We start from the raw sequence: 20,476 nt of genomic DNA, 5'->3' as shown, positions 1-20,476 counted from the left end.
ACTTTGTGATGGTCCCCACAGAGGAAAACCATCCCTCAGGGCAGACATCTCAGCAGGCTCCAGGAGTACAGCCAGGTCCAGAGGGCAAGCAATCAGCAGGCATTGCTCATCTTCTCCCCACCTGCATAAACAGCAGGACACAGCCTCGCCTGAGCAGGTAAGGGGAAGGACACGTCTCTCCCGAGGGCAACAGCGACGACAAGTTAAGCTGGAAGGCATTTTTTTGTAGCTGGTTGAGAGACTTGCAGTGATTTTACCAGCCATTTTGACTGTACCAAGCTAAACAATATCCTGCGTAACTCCATGTTTCTGACGCAGTTAAACAGTGTAGAAAAAAAGGCAAAAGTCTACTGTTTACGTGCAAATTCTACTTCAAGATCTTCACTTAAAGAAGGAAACCTGCAAATACATTTAAAATCCTTGTTCAAGCCAAATTCCCAGTACAGCCAGTAAGACTTTATTCAAACACATTTCTCTCTGCTTCTGTACCAACTGACTGCAACTTGACGGTTCTTTGTTCTTTGCAAGGCTTGTGTTTTCTTTGCCTCTCCTGTGCCACGTAAAAGCACAGCGCTGACCTCTGAGAACAAGGGAAATCCATTGTGTTGACGCAGGGTTAGTCTCCAGAGCATCTAAATTACAGAAGCCTTGTAAAATCTGAATTTGCTTTTCTGATGCATGTTTTTATTTATGTCCTTTAAAACCAATGCTTTATGCAAGAACTGCTCAAATTAACAGCAATTCTTATCTATGGAAGGGAAAAAGATGATAAGAATAAATCATACTTCATATGCAACATGTGCTCTGACAGAAGGATGTAAATGAAGGTGGAATTTAAAAACTATTTTAAAAAAAGCAGCAGAATCCATTAAAGGAACACCTAAGACTAATGCAAAAAAATCAATGTGCACTGCACTGGTTGCCTGCAAAATTAGACAATTAATTCTGTGTAAACTAACCTATCAGGAAACCACACTGTGGGGATTCTGATAGCTGTTATTGCACTACACTATATTAAGAAGAGAGCGCTTTAATGAGATCCCTGGAGAGTCTCCACAGACTTGGATCTTCCTCCTGAAAAGACCATTTTTACCCATTTAACTGCCAGTATGTTGCAACTCTAATACATACATGAACAACAACAACAAAAAGCTATTAACACAATTATCAGTACCAATAATCATTATGCTTCTCAGGATCCAAAAAGACATTACGTCATTTTCAATATATAAGATACATCAGATGTGACACCTGCATATTAAAACCCACTGCATTTAAAAGCACTTGCAGTCAGATTAGCAGCAGCACAAAAAGGCTTTTATATAGGAGGGTGTGTTTAAAAAACAGAACAACCAACCAAACAAAAACAAAAGACCCCATATACTGCTTAACAGAAAAATCTGCAACCTGACTTTTTAATACTTTATTATTATTATTATTTTAAAGAAAGCCCTAGTGCACAGCTTGCCAGGTGCAACAAATGCCCCAGTTCAACATTTGATTTTTCAGACGAGTACTAGAGAACATCACCTTTAGCATCAAATCCAAAATGGCTGTATTTCAAATGGATTGCTGGCTGTAAAATAACAGCTGTAAAATAGCAAGCCAGAATACCTGGGTTAGAAGCCTAGTAGTAGGGTTGGAGGCTGTTGTTCTATTCACACATTCTCTGCAAAACACGTATAACCACATTTATGTCTTAAATCAAAGGAATTGATATTCTCAGGTTTTGAAAAGCTTTTTCAGTGAAGCCTGTGGATTTTTCTCATCACATTATCAGTTTAACAGAAATGCTTCTACTAAATGATGCCCTATCCAGATTACAGGGGCAAAAAACTGTAAAATGATTTTATCACTTCAAACAATGAAGTGCAAATAAATAAATTAGCAAACTAACAAAGAAAGCCACCCTGTGAATTTTGATGAATTACTGCATTTCTTCTCCAACTGCATTATTAGAGGTTACGAGATAGTATTGACTCTACCTTTTTAATATAATGGACAGGATTATGATGCCAATGTTGATTAGTAATGTTTTGATACTTAAGCAAGTTAAATAGTTATTGGGAATGCACACAGATAAGCGGCTGCTGAATGCAAACCAATGTGCTAGAATCTAGCCTATTATCATCATTCTTGTGGTGCTGCCGTTGTACCCTGGCCAGCCTATATGACACCCGCTGCGGTCAGGGCGAGGGGCTCCTGCCTGCACAGCCGAGATGCAGCAACGCCTACCTGGAGCGAGACTACTCTGCACGCGCTCACCTGCGGCCGCACCACTGCCGAAGGTAGCTCTCAGTATGGAAGCAGACTCTAGCTTTTCTTAAGCATCTCTAATTGATTTTACAACGCTAGGAAACTGAGAAAGAGTTCAAATATAATTTTTGAGGCCTAATATTTACACAGGCAAATATCTGTTTACCTGCCAACTTTGTAACTCGGCGTTTCTGCAGAGCCTGGGACAGCCTCCGAAGCCCTTCTCTCCAGTTTTGATTAGCTGACTCCGTAGCCAGCCCTATAAATATTCTTAACATTTGCACCCAATGGACCAAGTATTTTGTTGAGCAGACTAATTGGTTCACAACCCCTGCTAAGTATCAGCCATATCGTCCCCAACCGCCGCAGGCTACTATCATCATTAGCCAAGTGACAATCTCCTAGAGAGTTTTGGCTCTTTAATCTCTGTTCTCCCTGAGGACATCAGGCTTATTGCGGGTTAAACCCATCAGAGTTCACTCTCATCCCTTTCTTACACTGCATCTCAGCACAGAAGGGAAAAACCTCGCGAACACAGTGACACAGAGGCAGCGCGTGTCCCGGTCTCCCCGAAGGACGCGTAAGAACCTGCCTGCGGGCCTTGGGCTAATGCAGGAAAGGCAGAGGGCCAGATCCTGCCCACGCACAGATCAGCAGGACTCTTCCGGGGATCTCCAGGACTCCAGCCAGGTAAGTGTACATTAACAAGTCCCAACCGAAGTCACACATGAATGAGACCAGTCCTTCATCAGCACCATTCCCTTTTTTGGTACTACATCGCCATCCGAGCGTCCTAGCCAGCATTGCTCTGGATGCGGCAGAAATACGCGCCGTGCAACTGCAGCGGCTCCGCGATCCGGCGGCACAACCCCCCGGTGCCACACAACGCCCCAGCTCTGCAGGAGCCTCGACCCGGGAGCTGCCCCTCGCAATCGGCCAGCCAACGCGAGCCAGGGCTTTCCCTGTCTGAAACTAAGAGGAGCCCGGGGCGCTTGCACGGGGGCGCACGGTCCAGCACCTTGCCCAGTGAAGGAAAAGAGGGGGAAATAGGAGGACGTGCCAGCGAAGCAGTCGCTGTGCTATCTGTCTATTATTTTTTGTTGTCAAGGGCTATGCTACGAAAGGAGGGAATTTCAACATCAGAAAGAGATAAAGGTTTAGGGAAAAAAAAAAAAAACATGGGATGAGAGAAACTGAAAAGGGAGAAGCAGAGAAACATAAAACACACATTGAAAGCGGAAAAGGAGAATAAACAAAGAGCTGAACAAAACTGGCACTTGGAGAAGACAGACAATAAACACAGAAAACCAGAACCTACTCGAAGAGTTGGAGTGTAGTGTCTTTCTCGCTGGGCCGGGGAATGGAGAAGGTCTCTTCCTGAGTGCTGAGGAAACCCTTTTGGGGCCTGAGGTCTGTTTTTTTCCTCTTTTTTCCCCCACTGCCAACAGCACTGCCCTCACTTCCAGTATGAAACAGGAATTTGGGAATTAGTGGGACAGTAGTTATAACTAACCCACTACTCATTTCCCCTGCGCCCCCAGCCACTGCACACATGACTACATTAGTCAGTACTTCCAATTTCAGCTTCAAACTCTAAAAATCTGCCCTCAAACTTTAGTTACTGCTGTTTCATAAATGTGGAGATTTTAAGGCAAGAAATGTTTGTTTTGTTTCATTGGAAAGAAAGAGTTCTGCTTTTAAACTCAGAAGAAAGTTTTAAACTGAGGAGAAACTCCAAAATACTGGAAAGATCTAGAGTATTTTAAGGTTTTCATCATCTCTCACCTCAAAAGACACATGCATCACATAGGGACACCAATAGCTCATTTAATCTGCAGATGTGCTCTCTATTAACTTTCCTGAAATAGGGAAAAACCCAATTAAGAAGGAATTCTCCTTACTGTACCTCTCCCCATTCAAAGGGGGAAAAGCAAGGATCTTGATACAGACATCACTTTGTGGCCATGAGGAAGTCTTCAGCAGGGAACATCCTCTGGGTCGTCTACTTTGAGACAGCGTCCTTTGTCCTCTTAGAAATACTTTTGTTCATGATGTCAGAGATTCATCCGACCATTTAAAATAAGTAAGGGAAACGGGATTTTTAGCCACTGATCACAATCCCAGCCTACCTGCAATCAGCAAGACACTGACTACCTGCGGACAATACAGTTTTCAACATACTCTCCTCACTCATGACAGTGACACAGGCTTTCTCAAATTAGTCAATGATAGACTCTCTTTAGCTATTCCATTGTCATCTTCCTATTTGCATTTTTCAGTTCTTATTAAAAAGGGTGAGAAAATCATACAACTTCTGAAGTGAAATTTCATTTCAAGAAATACCTAAAAGTTAAGGAATCTGCTACTGGTCAATGCTCTCATACAACGCAAGTAGGCAAAGCAGATCCTTCCCGTCTTTGAATTAATGAAAAAATAGCTCTGTCATGTTGGCATTTATGAAGTTTACAGATGCCGTGTTTTATTCTTCGCTTAATACTAGTACATAAACCTTGACCTGTTCATTTACTCACCTAGCATGCTTGTGGGAGTCTCTCTCAATACCGTAAATCTCAAAGCAATTTCTAGGTTTGCAAACTTGAAGCAAAGCAGATTTGCTCTACAGCTTTCACAGGATTCTAACTGTGGCCACCAAATCACGCGCCAGGAACACCATCAGTCCCTCGCAGATGCTGGCCCCGGCGCAGTCAGTGCTCCTCTCACGAGCTCACTCTGCCTCACACAGTTTTGATGTTCTTCTCTTCCTTGTGCTTCATGTCTTTTCTCCTTTCACTGCATTTCTTGATCAAAACTAGTATTTCAGTACTTTTTGTATTCCTACCCTATTTGCAACATCAATTAAGAAAAAACTAACAGAAGTGGTCAAAGCAGCAAGGGCTTGAAGGAAAATGGTTATTAAAAGAACGAAGTCAAAGCAGCTCACTCGGGGACACTGCCTCTCTTGTGTCCAAATCCGCAACACAACAATAAACTCCCGGTCTCAGTCCCAGGGTTACGCTACAGCAATACCCTCCCACTACAGAAAATGATCAGCATGCACAACACTTTTTTCCTTTGAGTCATGCTGAGAAATCTCTGCAATTTGTAGCTTTGGAAAACCTCCACATTCACATTCTAATTTGAAATGATATCCTCCCTGTCAAAACATGCCTGGGGGCAAGCCACTTATGAAGAAAAAAAAAAGCTCTCTGAATCTTGGTGTGTCTGCTCTGAGTCATAACATCTGCCACAGTGAGCTTCTGCAGCCAAATGCTGGAAGATGTTCTCCTACATAATCGAACCCCCACTGAAAGCAATCTCCCAAAATATAAAAAACTGAATCACTTCTCCATAGCTCCAGCCAGAAATAACAATTAAATATTAGGAGCCAGTTAATATTAATACTGTGTAAGAGCTTTCCAGTACTTCTGATGTGTCTGCACAAGACAAAGATATCAATCATGTACATATGTATTTATAATAGAAGGTGTATGTGCACTTATATACTCATGAAAACATACATTATAAACCGTAATTACAAGTTTCAACTTTCATTACTCTGAAATAAATCTAAAAATTTGATATTTTCTGCATCAGGTTTCTTCATTTTTGTTTGTTTTCTTTCCAGTCATGTCAGATGCTGCCAGCACACTGATTACTTTCCAGGAAGATAAAGTAATATCATATTCAAAAGCCCAAGGCAAAGGCTACTGCCTGTTGCACAAAACAGTTCGGAAAAAATATATATGCTATGAAGACCCACCTTCTCCCAAACTGTTTTCTTTTGCTAAGAACTGCCATGGTGGTTAAATAATTCCATGCAAAACATACACAAATAGTAAGTGATTTAACTAACCGTACATACATCCTACTTTGTATCATGGTAAGCCCTTATCCAGCCGAACCTAGTATCTCTTCAGAAATGGCCAGGACAATCAGCTTCAAAGGAAAATGAGAAACCTTGCAGGAGGCACTTACAGAATAAATCTACCCAGGGAGACATTAATTTCCAATCCCCTGTATTTCAAAGATGGCCTATGATCTAAAACATGAGAGTTTCTCTGTGGGTCACAATAGATTTGTTTCATCTTACTTAACTAAAGTTAAATTCACCAAATAGCCCCTGGCCTTTAGAAGGCTAAAGTAGAACAGGGTTTCTACAGGATTGTTTTCTTTTTACAAAAACAAAAGAAAACAAGCATATACTTCAATAGAAAGCATCTGCTCGGCAGGCCAAGGTGGTCGAGACGTACATAGCGTATCTATATATACTGCTAAAAGTAATTTTACCTTTGATACTAAGTCCAACTGCATTCAGAAGACATTGAAAACATTACAGAAAAGACAGTCAAAAATAAAGAAAATAAAGGTTTCTTTAAGAAAGGAAATGAAAAGAATTATCAGTACTTAGTGTACAGAGGAATTGTTTTAAGTAATCAACATGACAGATACATACATATGAAAACAGGTGAAACAAGGTCAAATAACCACTTTATATTATTGGGATTAAGAGACAGCAAATTTAAAATGGGAAGAAAATCACAGTAAGTCATTAACTTTGTGAACTCTCTGACACAAAATATCATTGATACAAAGGGCATAATGATTAGGAATGTGATTAGATGTTTAAAGCCCTAATAATGATACTTTTGCAAACCAGGATATGAATTTATAAGGGCTGCTGATCTTCTGTTTCAGGATGGAAACCAAACAGTCAGTGCTTGGTGAGAAGAAAAAATTTCTTTCAGGAACACATTGTTTCTTAATTGTTATAATGCAAGTTTAGGGGGGAGGAAGAGACTGAGTGGGGTGGGGGGGTCGTTGGGCTTTTTGGTGTTTTTTTCTCTGTTTTGAGTCATCTGGTATGAGTTACTAACAGGGACAGGATTCTAACTTCATTGGATCTTTAATCGGATTGAATAGGGTAATTCCTACCTCTCTCTGTTCCTAATGGATGTCACAATGTCACGAGTTAAATGCTGAAGTGCCACTGATTTCAGAACAGCTTCTAGGGAATCCTTGGGCAAAGACACAATTATTCAGATGTTTATTTGAGAAGGAAAATGGTCATCAAGGTCAATATACTTCCAACAGTATCTTGCAATAATTACTGTCCAGTTAGTCAATCATTACGGACAGTGCAGACATTCAAGTATGATACTTCTTCCAAGAAAACAGTTTCTTACAATTTATCCCTTGTGCTAGTTCCAAGGAGAATATTATCATGATGAGTCCAGGTTCTAGCACAGTCCTAAAAAGATATCCACAGATAGCAGCAGTAAAAAACCTGCTATTTGGTACTGCCAGTAATATAAACTGTTAATGTTTATGGCCATGTGAGACAGAAATACTGGAAATACTACAGAGAGCTGCAAATAATTCAGAGTCCTAATTGGTCACAAAGTGTTTATGTTTCTGTTAAACAGAGCAAGGGAAACAAGTTGCTAATTTCCACATAAAAGATCCTGAAATAACTACTCTCTTCAAATGCAAAAACAATATAAGAAATGTTGCAAATCAGCTAAACACACAGGTAATAGCTTCATGACGGAGTTGTAAAAAAACAACATCTGAATTTTTTCTCTCTGCATAACAAGACAATAATGCTCTCCATTGTGGATGTAGCAGAACACTTATCAAAAATTTTTCTGGAAAAGTCTCATTTTCAGTGCTGGGAAAAGAACTTCCACAACAGCAAAGTGATTTAAAATCCTTAAGGCATGTGTTTCACTTCCATTATAACTGGAGACCCACCCCCCCCCCCCCAAAAAAAAAAAAAAATTGAGTGCCAAGTACTCCTCAACCATGATCTTGACTCAACCACGATGTTACATTAAATTAACGATTAGCCAGTTAGTTGGCACCAAGTGTGCTTGAAATACACTATATTTCTTTGGAAAAGGAGAGAATCACTGCTCTGATGAAACTATTTCAAAAGGACAAACACAGATGCTGAGGCCACACATCAAAAACAGACTAGACCCCACAAGTTTCCCTGCTAGATTCTCCAAGAATTTGTCTTTAATGGTGTAAATACACATATTCTAGAAGATATCAGGAACATTACGGATGTAACACTTATGTCAGTAAAATGAAGGGCTCACAAGAGACCACAGTGACAGCCCTGAGCCGAAAAGGTAAAGCACGACATACCCCAGGCAATACATGACAGGCCCTTCACATCTGAGGAACGGGACATGGGACATGCTTCTCGCCATGTGAAGTAGCCCTCGCCTTCGTTATGTTCAAAGTTAATTGCACCACCTTCTCTCACTGAGGCAGAATAGGGAGCTAAAGGTGCCAAATGCCCAAACCGTAAACTGAGGATTTTCTCCATCATCATTAGCAAAGCAGAGAATCCAAAAGCGCTGTCTGCAACTCCGAAACAGATGACTCCAGCTCTGCCAACACTTGACGTATTCCCAATGCCAATACTTACTATGCTCAGACATATGCTCCTGTATTTAAAAACAGAAGCTGCTGCCCGAGATGAAATTCCTTTCTTTTCCCTTTCATTGGTTCTCTCTCTCTTTTTTATGCTTCCCTTGTATTTCCCTCCTTTTCCTTACGTTCTTCATTTAGCCGTCCTTTCAGTACTCAGCGTCCAAGGCCTCTGCGCTCCCCTGCATGCGGCAGGCTGCTGTGTTTGACCCTCTCACCTGCGAGTCCTACCCAGTGACTTGTGTCTGATGGATCGTATCATACAACAAGGCATCAGTCTTCATGTGAAGACATCATAGGTCATTCCAGCGGTTAATCATGGATAAAAATTTGTGTCTAATATCTAACTTGACATTGTCTGGCTTCAGCTTCCACCTACTGGATCTTATTATTCCTTTCTCTGCTTGATTAAAGAGCTGGACACTCTTTCCCCATGAAAATACTTGTCCCTGTAATCAAGTCCCTTCTCAATCCTCTTTTTGATGAGCTAAGCAGATTGAGCTCTAAATCTCTCACTGCAGGGAGATTTCTCTACTCCTCAAATCATTACTGTGGTTATTTTCTTGACTCTTCAGTTTTGTAAACTCCTTTTAAAATGCTGACACCAAAACTGGCCAGAGCATTCCAGTATTCTCATGTACGTGGATAAAAATCACTCATTAGTGCTGCTCACATGCTGAATGATCTACTAGTCTTTTGGCCACAGCATCATGGTGGGAGGTCATCTTTATTTGTCCACTGTGACCCCTAAAAGGCTTTTCAGGGTAACTTTTCAAGGATATCATCTTCCACTGCATTTAAGGCATATATTGTTGGGAGGAGAGGGAGAGGAAGGAACAACTTGCAAGCCTTGTCAGTCTACTCCATATAACTTCTGCGTTATGATTTCCACGCTACCGGCATCGCCCCACCCACAGGTTTAGCAGCAGTCATTTAATTTTTGTCTCCAGACTAATCATAGAGATGTTAAACAGTTTCAGGACTCATTCTCATTCTGGTGGAGCGGACTGCACTAAAAACACACATCTTTCAGTGAAGAATCCCTATGGACAAATACCTTTTGAGCTTTCAGTCAGCTGTATCTTAATCCATTATACAAGAGCACTGCAAACTCTGCATACTTTTTTTTTAAAAAATGAAATTTCATAATATGCTAAACCTAACACCCAGAAAACTGTGTCACATGCTTAGTTACCTGTATCTATCAAACTTGTAATCCCATCAGGAACAGACTCACCTTTCAGCAAGCTAGAGTCACTGGCACTAATTATCTTTCTATCCTTTAACTTTTTATTAATTCAGTCTATCAACTTTTCTTCACCCCCCCCCCCCCCGGATTGACGCCAAGCTCTCCAGACAATCATTCCCTACCTTACTGTGTTTCCTCTCTTCGAGCACGTGCTCCTCTGCTCTTTCCGCAGTACACCAAGATACATGAGAAACCAACATCAGAAAGAAAAAATCTCCTCGGCTAATACATGGGAGTTCTTGAGTGACTGATATTTATGCCTGCTGATTTGGAAGTGTTTAACCCCAGTAAACACTGTCCAGTATCCTTCTCGCTTTACTAATGGAGTAGAAAAATATTTCATCATCCTTATGAGATGTATCACCCCAACTCTTCCAAAAATACTAAAAGGGGTTTTTTTTGTTTTTAAATACTTTCTATCCTCTTGGCCGGTCTCACCTTCTCCTCCCACTACCACCTCTGTCCACCTACCCCAGTTAACCTGTTGCCTAAGTTGATAAAGAGACACCAAATCCAGCACCTGAGAACAACAAAACACACTGCAGCTGTCCCCAGAACCTGCACGTGAAACCCATTTCAGAGAGCTCAGTATCATGTTAGCTGCAGGATTTTTAGAATTCAGCTTTGGCCTATCTACGTGGTATTACCTCCACAAGAAGTTTTGCCAGCGATGGCCGTTTCATCACCGGACAAGGTCCCTTCTGAAGTGCCCAGTCTAGAAGAGCCTTTGCCACCTCACAGGAACCCCACCTGCGTGTGCCAGCGCAGCGGTCGGTGGTGGCAGCCGCTCCTCTCGCAGGCGTCCGCCCTGCAAGTCGCCGCATGAGAACGGGGCAACCCGGATGCGCTGCAGCATTTTGAATATAAGCTGTCTTACATTATTTACCTTTAATGAAATTACAGTTCAATTACTGAGGTAATATCTCATTCAAGCAGAACAAGAAAAAAAGGAGGGGGAGGCAAACGAATGAATTTAAATTCATTTAATTTAAATTTAAAGGCTTAAAATTTTTAAGGGCCCATTCCCTCTCTAGGGACACTAGGAATCAGGGATTGCAAGATACATAAAACTATAAATGGCTAAATAGCTTGCCGCTGCCTAGGCTTCAAAGGTTTGCATACATTATTCTTTTCAGTGAGTGTATTATATAAATAACACAGCAAAATACAGCGCTCCTTTCTATAGCAGCACTATATAAGGATAAGAAATTTGGTCAAACCATGACCCACTGCAAGAAGCCTTGTGCACAGACAGGCTTAGCATACATTTTGGAGGATAACAGCGGACGAGTTTTGTATCGAGAACGCCGCTTCCCTGCTGAATACAGAGATTATTCCAATTTTTTTTGTGATACACATGATAAGATTTGTGAACACCTCTTGATGTTTGCTGCCTATTGTTTTTCTTATAAACACCGAGGCACATTTATTATGCGCTAAAGATTAAATTTTCATCTCGATATGCAGCTGGAATTACGGGCGGTTTCGCTGTACAGCGGTGTCTGACAGACTGAACGGCTGACAAGGAAAATCTGCTGCACTGGGAGATAATTAGGTACAATGCTCTGAAAGGCAGGATCCTGCACACACCGAAGCAAATCAGAGAAACTTCATTTTCTTTAGGGGGGGCTGCATAACCAGATCCGGTATATTACTTCCCATTGCCACCACAGTTACCGTAGCTTACCTTTAATAAAGGTTTGTGCTGCATTACAAAACAGGTCTCGATCTCCTAGCAGTTCACCGGGATGCAACAGGACAAGAAGCCCAGAATCCAGCCAGCCGTGTGCCAGCAGGGCACATGCGCTCACTGGGCGAGCGTGGCGCAGGTATGAACAGCGGGGATGGGGGATGCTGGAACTCAACAGCGTAACCAGAGAGAACGAAATCCCAGATTTAAGTGACAGCCCAAGTCAGAACTCATTCAGTCAATAATGCAACGGTGTATTTGTCATGTAGGTAGTAAACCTTGAGCAATTACTATAGATTTCAATGGCAACCCTGTAAATTTAATGAAGCAGGCCTTAGCTTTGTAAGGCGAAGACAGTCCTTTAATCTGTATTATTCTATAGCTTACAGTATGACATTTGTAATTTGTATTCATCACTGCCTCCTGGTTATTTGTTTCCAGTCAAAATATGAGACAAGAATATGCCACTCAATAGAAGACACCATTTAAAAGCCCATAATATCCTATTACAGAGAGAGCTGTGCAGGCAGCCTGTTACCAAGCGCTTACTGATGGGCACAGCAAGCCCACGCAGGATGTCGGACACGACTCCCCAGACCCCCAGATGATGCAAGTCACTAACTCAATCAACCTCAACTCAACTGCAGTGATTTATATTAGCCAAGGATCCGAGCCATTATGCCTATTTCTCAAACAGGTTAGGTTATAAATTACATTTTCCTCACTCTTGGGACAAAAACCTGACTCTGCTAAGGTCAGTGGGAGTTTGACCACCTATTTCAGTGGCGCCATGACTTCAACGTTGACTTTCAGGATTAATATTGCACATGAAAACCAACACCATGTGTCAGATTTACTACTCAGAACATGATAAAATAAAATCTTCTGTTACTACAGATATTAGTATTTCAGTTCTGTTTTATTTCCTTCTGCCCAAGTGTAACAAAAGCAATATTATCTCTTAAAATATTTTGGATTTTAGTCATCAAAATAGCTACTGTTTTGATCAATACCTCACCAAGATTCACAGAAAGTAAGTACTGACTGCAGCTTACTCAGCAGTAGACTGTCTCATGCCCACGAATATCAGATGGGAGCTTCGCCGGCTCATACCCAGGCGCAACAAAACTCCTCTAAAACCTCTCCCATACCGCAGAGCATCACCAAAACAGAGTCACTGCTGCAGGGATATGAAAGAATAACCCATGAGGGAACAAGGTCCTTAGCCAGCCAGAGAGCTGAGCAGTAGCCCAAATTTTAGTTAATGAGCTCCCTGAAATCTGTAGCATATTGTGCTCGTGGATATTCTGCCTGTGAAGAAGTAGAAACAACAAATTAGACCTGACATCAACCACCACAAAGCACACCAATACCACAGCGGGAAAGATTTTAGTAGTGTGACAGACCACACTAGGCTATGAGATCACTTTGAAACACTTTATAGGTGTTTGAAAAACTACAGATAATCTTTTACTACGAACAATTCTCCAATTTGAACACTGAACGTGAATGATCAGTAAGATACAAAAGACAGTGTGTTCTGTGAGCATGTATAAAAACATCCATTGCGTTAATCACTGCTGTCAGCTGAAAGCATTGTTATGGTATTTTCTAAGGGAACAAGTCTGCTCTGGAATAATAATTTTGCTTTTCATATAAGTAGAGCAATCTTTCATCAAGACTAATTTTATTTCAAACACTGGGGATACGGTAATGGCAGCAGCCATTATTTACTGAAACGTTGTTCTCCGATTCCATCAGTTTTAGTACTGCAATACATGCAACATCAACCTAGTGATGCATTTCTGAAACACACTTTAAAGCAGTGGGAATACACCCCTTAAAGGCGGTCCTTTCCTCCTCCTTTAAAGTGCCATACAAACACAGCAGGCAGCATCTGAAGACACCTCTCATGTATCAGCTAACTGGAGAGGCTGACAGCGAACTGATTAGGGCACACTCCGAGAGAGAGCAGAGGAGCCACAGACTGAACGGGGGGTGGGCCAACTCTGCCTCTTTTTCCTCCTCTTAGGAGACTACCACCTAGGAGATTAGCTTCAGTTGGGAGTTTGACCTGAACAGAGACTGCCAACTTTTCATGGTCATCTCTAGAGTCTTCCAAAATCTGAGACACTCGAAATGTGAATGAATGCACTAAAGTCATCTAACTGCCCAAACTGCAGTGAAAGCTAAGAGTACTCTGGCTCACGGAAATGCTTAGATTCTCTGAGAAGTCAGTCTCGCGCTCTCCCTGCTTGGCTTGTTTACAGTTAAACTTTCTGTTCAGGAGGGCAGTGACACCTAACAGCCATTACAGACCCCTTCATGGGGGTACACCCCACCTTACAAGTTACAGCTGTGAACAGCCCCAAGAACAATCGACAGTTACGCGCAACCCTACTCCATAAACGCACGACCCTCATGTTGCCATCTGCTCTCCAACGAAGAGGAAGAGCTGGCGGGTGCAGAAAGACCACGTGCAGACAGGTGAAGAGCGTGTGCGGAGGGGGAGCAGGCTGAAGAGGAGTCTCCCTTGGAGGAAGGCGCAAAGGCCCACAGACTGCAGCGTGTCTGGCTGCCGAGAAGCACCAGCCACAGCGGGACAGGTCAGGGCACAGCGAAGTACAAGAGGGCCAGGGTTCACCTTCCCCCACCTGCTTCATTGCAAAACGTGCAGGAGACAAAACAGGGACACTAGCAGCAGCTCTGTTCCGTCGCTACAACTGAAATAATTATTTGTGGGCTACCTGTTGGAAACTCCTGCACAGGGCTGCACCAGAAGCAGCTCAGCCTGGCTGACAGACCAGCAATTCAAGTCACAGCCAGATCCTGAACCATCTGTTAAAATTATCCTAGAAAGCTGCACTCCTCTGACAGGAGCTACTCCACCCCGGCTCGACTGCTGGCTCCTTCTCCCCCAGCTGCTCAGGCCTGAATCCAGGCACCTCTTTCTTCTCCATGGGAGGGCAGGAGCAGAGGGGAGGATGAGTCCAAGCAGGATCCCTTGGCTCCCCCCTTTCTCCTTCACCCTCCCTAAACCAAGTGAGTCACATCCCCACCGTACCTTCCTTTCAATCCCAACTCACTGCTAACTCGAGCAGCTAGCCTCTCCCCGGCAAAGGGAGAAAAACACCTGTAAAGAAAAACTGGTGACTTAAAAGGGGGGGTGGGGGGGAGACACTGCAAACATACTAGGAGAGAAAGCAACATAAATCTGGTCCTTCTTACATGAAAGAAGATCTGGAGCTCATACTAACACTAATTCAGCCATAACAAAAATATAAGTATTATTTTTAATAATCAAATCTTCTCCTAGGGTAAGAGCATCTGCAATCTGTGGAGTTTTATTTTCTCGTATGTTCAGGTATAATGACAAAATGAGAAGACACACTGCTAGGGAATGCGGCAACCTCAGAAAATAAACGTTACAAAGGCCATCACATCGCCAGGTAGAGCGTTTTACACAGGGGTACCTGGGCAAGCCAGGAGGATAAACCTGAGACACCGAATACTGCCACATAAATTCAGCTGTTTATAATGCAGAGGCAATCACTGCAACGGCAAGCACTAATCAGCATTTGGGTATGCAAATGCACCTACCAAAATCAGTGCATAAAGCAGACACGAGCACAGTAACTGAGAATGAAATTCTTGGGTTTGGGCATTGACTTTGTTACACAGAAAAAAACCAAACCCCCCCAAAATGGAGCCCATATATTTATAGCTAAATTTGAGCCAAAAGTCTAATACCACCAGCAACAAACATCAAATATTAAAGAGATCCATGGAGGACTTTTTTTTTCTGAAATGTAATAGTATTTTCTCTAAGTAAGAGCTAAACACCATAACTTATACTAATAAACTTCTAGCTACCAAGACTAATTCTAATTTCCTCAACAAAACATATAAAAATGCCTTCCTCTTGGAATTCTTCAGTCTTCTTAGAGATGATAATTTATTACCCCATTGAGCTCATCTGGCCCTTGACAATGACTTGGATATACTCTTCATTTTGCCGGAAATCCACGGACATCTAGGGAGCGTGGAATCTCTTCCATGGCTGCAAATAAAAATCTATAAAGAAATACAAACCAGCTTCCTCAATAAAGAAAGCTAATGAAAATATTTTTCTCACCTTCTTCACCATCACCAGATAGATTTGTTCCCTGCAACATAAAAATATATTTGTATGTACCCACTAATGCCAGGCCCTTAAAATGTTTTTTTTCCTTTGTGATAACAGTTTGCTGTGGAAGGTTTTAAACAGTCAGTTGGTTTTACAGGCTTCAGATTGACCCATTCCCCTCAAATGGGTCCCCTCCTCCAGTGAGGCATCTGAAAGCAAGATGAACACCAGATCCAGTAGACACCCAGAAAGATCAGTCCTATACAAATGCAATTACAAGTACAGACCATACACTGCAAGAGCCTTAGCCTAGGAATATGGATAGACAGTGGCTTGAGGTTCCAGTTCACTGTCGTCTACATGGGGCAGAAGTTGTTACGTGCACTGTGAGGACTTCCCCTTTTAGCCTAATAGGCCGCTAAACCATGCAACACCCAAGCTCTTTGCCTATGAAAGAAGAAAAATACCTATATTCCTTCTTCTCACCAAGATGGAAGAAGAAATCTCCTGGAATGCCAACTATTATCTGAGTAATGTAAATGCCACAACAGGCTGCAGTTCTCTTAGCACTAGGATACTTTTCCTTAGTAACAATTTTAGAGGGAGAAAGAATATATCTACATTAGCAAGTAGCACAGCACAACAGCAGTGGATAAGTAGAGTAAAACAGTGCCAAGAACCCCAAATCCACACCACACACCTTCCAAAGGCTTTACTTCAGCTCAAGTCAGGAGGCCAAGGAGAAAAAGCCCATTAGCAGTTGAAGGGGCACTGTGGCTCACATTTATCTGAAATGAATCCAGTTTGTACAGTCTCCCCACGAGGCAAACTGAAGGCCAGTAAGTGGGGTGGGATGACTGGGAGAATCCCTTCAAAGGTGCCCAAGACACCCGTGTGGGTGTCCCCAAAGATAACAATAATGAGCTCACAAAAATAAAAATACGATTCAGCACATATGAACTGTATGCAGGATGCTACAAGCTGGTTAAAGCCAATATTGATCCTTTGAGTGTATACTGACCATAATAACGTTTATATTTCTGCTTCTTTGAGTACTAAATCTGTTATTTCCTTAACCAAGGAAACACGTACAATACACAAAATGAGTCTGCTAGGAAAGCCATTTCTGAGAGGACAACCTAGCAAAGATCTCCAAACACACAAAGTATAGGATGTGCCAGACTGTCCTGATACAATTCAGGCCGTGACCAAACCGTGTGTCGCACATTACGTTCCACTTAGGCACAACGGAGCATGAAGCAGCTCCACAAGACCCTGCAGCATCTCACACTCCGAGACAGCATGAGGGAAACTTTTCCGAAAGCACTTGGTAGATGGGTGTCTTTGTTAGACGTAGCTGTCCCACTAACTTTTTTTGTTTTTAAACAGACATCTAACTGAGAAAGGACAATTGAAACATTATAAAACAGTACACACATTGACGCCAGAGTATGGTTTACAAGCAAGGTTTGTAACAATTCCCTTCTTTTTCCATACCCATGCTGCTACCCCAGCTCCGTACTGATGCATCATCCTTGATTATACACAATCTAGAGTCTGTTAGAAGGTGGACTTTGTGCTGGCCAGAAAAAAAAAATCTTTAACAAAAAAGAAATTCTACTTTACTGGACAAATATACCAGAAGAAATTGTGGCATCTTAGCAGGTTGCTAAGCAACCCATAGTGCCAGTGTCACTTGTTTGTGATCAATTCAAGCCATTCATCAGGCTCTGAAGCGCCAAGCGAAGGAATTCCTGCAAATCTGTGCCTTGGGAAACCGCAGTGACTTCCTGCGGCACAGTAACACTTTCATTCTTGGAAGATAAACTTTGTAGATGTTCTTTTGATCTGTGCAATATGTTAATTCATTATTCTTAACATACTACTAATGGGAAAAGCTATAATTAACTAACTCCACCATTGTAACACATGCAAGATAAACTGAAATAATTAGTACTGTTTAAAGTAGTCACTGTCCTCTCCCACTGGGAAAATGAAGGAGGATGCTTCCTTATCATGCAAACAACTGTCCAGAACACCACTGTAGATAATTTATGGCTACCTTTCTGATTTTTCCATCCAAAGATAGGTGTTAATTCATGTTTTTATTGGCAAACAAGATGCCTTATAATCCAGCCACTTCAGGTACACAAAAACACTGTGAATAATATCTTTCGTTTAAGAGAAGGCTTATCTGCTAGGCTTCTTGGACTGAACTTGGGGACGATAGTGCTTTCATTCACTAAGCTTAATTATTATGGACCGTTAGTGTGTATTACTTTAGTAATCACATCCACTTACACCAAGAGTGAGTTACACATAATGAAAACATATATATAAAGAGACTGCTTCCAACTTTCCGTCTCATGTTCAGCATTCAGTTTACTCATATTTTGATAAAAACCAGTAATGAAGTGTACCATTTTAGAAAATGAAGTCATTTGAAGGCTGTGTGTTATTTATGACAAAACTTTTACAAGCCTTGGATTGTTCACAGTTTTTTGACTAAAGATATTTGAAGATACTTTCAGGTACCTCACGTGATACTCCTGAAGGAATTCCAGTGCACCTTTTGCAAAAATTACTATCGCTTGCCTCTTATTTTCATGTAACATAGTCTGGTCTTACAGTTCTTATGTAAGCACAACTCCACAGACAACGGAGCTTTGGCCTAAGTAAGGACCACTGAATCTGGCTCATAAGGACTTTCTACTTTATTAAAGAGGTGTTAGAGAGGTTTTTTTTTTAAGACAAAGAAAATTCATTATTTTTAAGCAACAGAGAAATGTCAACATATTAGTAGTCATATTTATGTCAGTAAAAGCTGGGCAAAGGCTCATGGGAAACATTGGGCAAGACATCATGTGAACAGCTCCAAGGAGGCAATGCTGCCGAACGTGTTCACTTCCAGGGAGAAATCACACATTCATTGTAAGGTGCTTTTTTTTTCCTTTTTCCCTTCCTCAGACCTGTAACTAAACTCATAATACTCATTATGTATTGCTTGTGGAAGGGTATCCGGGAGAGCCACCTAACGTATATTTAACTCAGTCACATCAAATAAACCCTTGACAACGAAGAAAAAAACTACCTGTCAAAGCACTGGTGACATTTTCCAAACTGTGTTTCAAACAAAACTATTTCTAGGAAGCACTGCTGAGTATAAATATGTTTGTTTTATATCCGGTGAGTTATGGTTGAATGCGAGTGTTATCCAACATGCCATAGCTTAGTGCCTTTCTACCCAAACATGTGAAGCAAATAACGTCAGCAATAAAAGTGATACATGACAAGGCTATTTACATTTCCTGCTTGCCACAACTACTAGAAAGCAATATTTCCTCTCATTATGAAAACCTAAACATAGCTGAGACCACTGATACTCCGATCGTACAGCCCAAGTTAATAAATTATCATGACACTGAGATCTAAAGATTCTTCTAGCTGTACTGTACTGCAACACTGCATTACACCCCTTCCCCATAATAATGGTAATAGATAGGCACAGTAATAAATAAAAAAAATAACCCCCAAAATCGTCAGGAAAAAAAGCATTTTTGCCACAGATGAATGGCACCCGGGCTTGCAAACTCGGATCCACCTGAAACCCCACGAGGCTGGAAAGCCTCCCCGGGCGGCGGGGCCGCGGCTGGCTGCGCGCCCCGGCCCCGGCCCCGGCCCCGCGGCCCCGCGCCGTCCCGCCAACTTTCCCGGCAGCGGCTCCGCTGCAGCGCCGCGGCCGCGGCCCCGGACACGCCGCCTGCCCCTGGACCTGCTCCGCTTCCTGGCTGCTCTGCAGGGCGATGCCGAGCGCTCGCGGCGAGAGTCCGGCCGCCAGGTACGTTACGGGGAGGAGAAGAAAGAGATTTAAAAAAAAGGAAAAAAAAAAAAAAGAAAAAAGAAAAAAGCCGCTTCGGAGAGAAGGACGCGAGGCGGCGGCTGGGGCCCCGCTGCCACGGCGCCCCGCACCGCCCTCGCGCGGCGGCCGCCCCGACCCCGGCGGCTCCCGGCCCCCGCGCCCCGGCCCCGGTTACCTTGCAGCCCGGCGCGGGGGGCAGCGCCTGCCCTCGCCGGGAGCTCGCAGGGGAAGGCGAGGCGGCGGCCAGACCGGCGGGTGGCGGCAGCTCCAGCGCCCCGTCCCACCTCCCGAATTACTCGCTCCACCCCAGGGAAAAAAAAAAGAAAAAAAAAGAAGTAGGCACACCCGCCCCCCCAACCAAGCCCCGCTACACGCTCGCAAGAAGGAAGAAAGGTCCCTCCGTGACTGGCATCAGTATCTCCCCCGGCAGAGCTTGCAGGCAGCCATGGCAACGAGTCCCCGCACCTCCCCAAATCTCCGCCCGCCTCCCGCGGCGCCGGCCGGCCCCGCCGCTCCCACCTGCCGCACCCACACCCACACCAGCCCCGGCCCCGGCCCCGGCCGCGCCCGGCTCCTCCGGCGGCACCCGGCCCGCCCGCGCCGCCCCTCCTCGCCCGCCTCAGCCCGGCGGCAGGTGCGGGGCGGGGGGTCCCACCCGCCCGCCAGCCAGCGGGGCCAAACCCACGCAGAGGAGAGAAGTGGGGAGCTTCCCACGGGGAAGAGCTGCTAAAGCGCGCTCGATGGTGCAAGGAAGCGCAGGAAAGGTAGCGCCTCACCTCACCGCGACAGGGGCCTCCAAAACGTAGTGAAGGAGGGAACCGGCTTTCTCAGGGAACCAGCTAACCCCCCCCCCCCCCC

At 43.3% G+C, this 20,476-nt stretch overlaps 1 protein-coding gene across 9 annotated transcripts in view; it reads right to left on the bottom strand.

The window, feature by feature from the left end:
* CHL1 (cell adhesion molecule L1 like) overlaps window positions 1–20,044 on the bottom strand; it is a 148,160-nt gene extending 128,116 nt beyond the window's left edge. For 3 of the 9 annotated variants that reach the window (XM_064519215.1, XM_026110485.2, XM_064519219.1), the window contains exon 1: window positions 19,794–20,042. The gene's annotated coding sequence lies outside the window, so the exon portion shown is untranslated. Of the gene's footprint in view, window positions 1–3,574; window positions 3,595–4,787; window positions 4,810–19,793 lie in introns of those variants that run through there. The other 6 variants (XM_026110503.2, XM_064519221.1, XM_026110524.2 and 3 more) reach the window with 6 other exon arrangements.
* Window positions 20,045–20,476: the final 432 nt, after the last annotated feature.

The sequence above is a fragment of the Dromaius novaehollandiae genome, chromosome 12 (genome assembly GCF_036370855.1).
Source record: "Dromaius novaehollandiae isolate bDroNov1 chromosome 12, bDroNov1.hap1, whole genome shotgun sequence".
Classification (NCBI taxonomy): domain Eukaryota; kingdom Metazoa; phylum Chordata; class Aves; order Casuariiformes; family Dromaiidae; genus Dromaius; species Dromaius novaehollandiae.
This window is presented reverse-complemented; position numbering and strand designations above follow the sequence as displayed.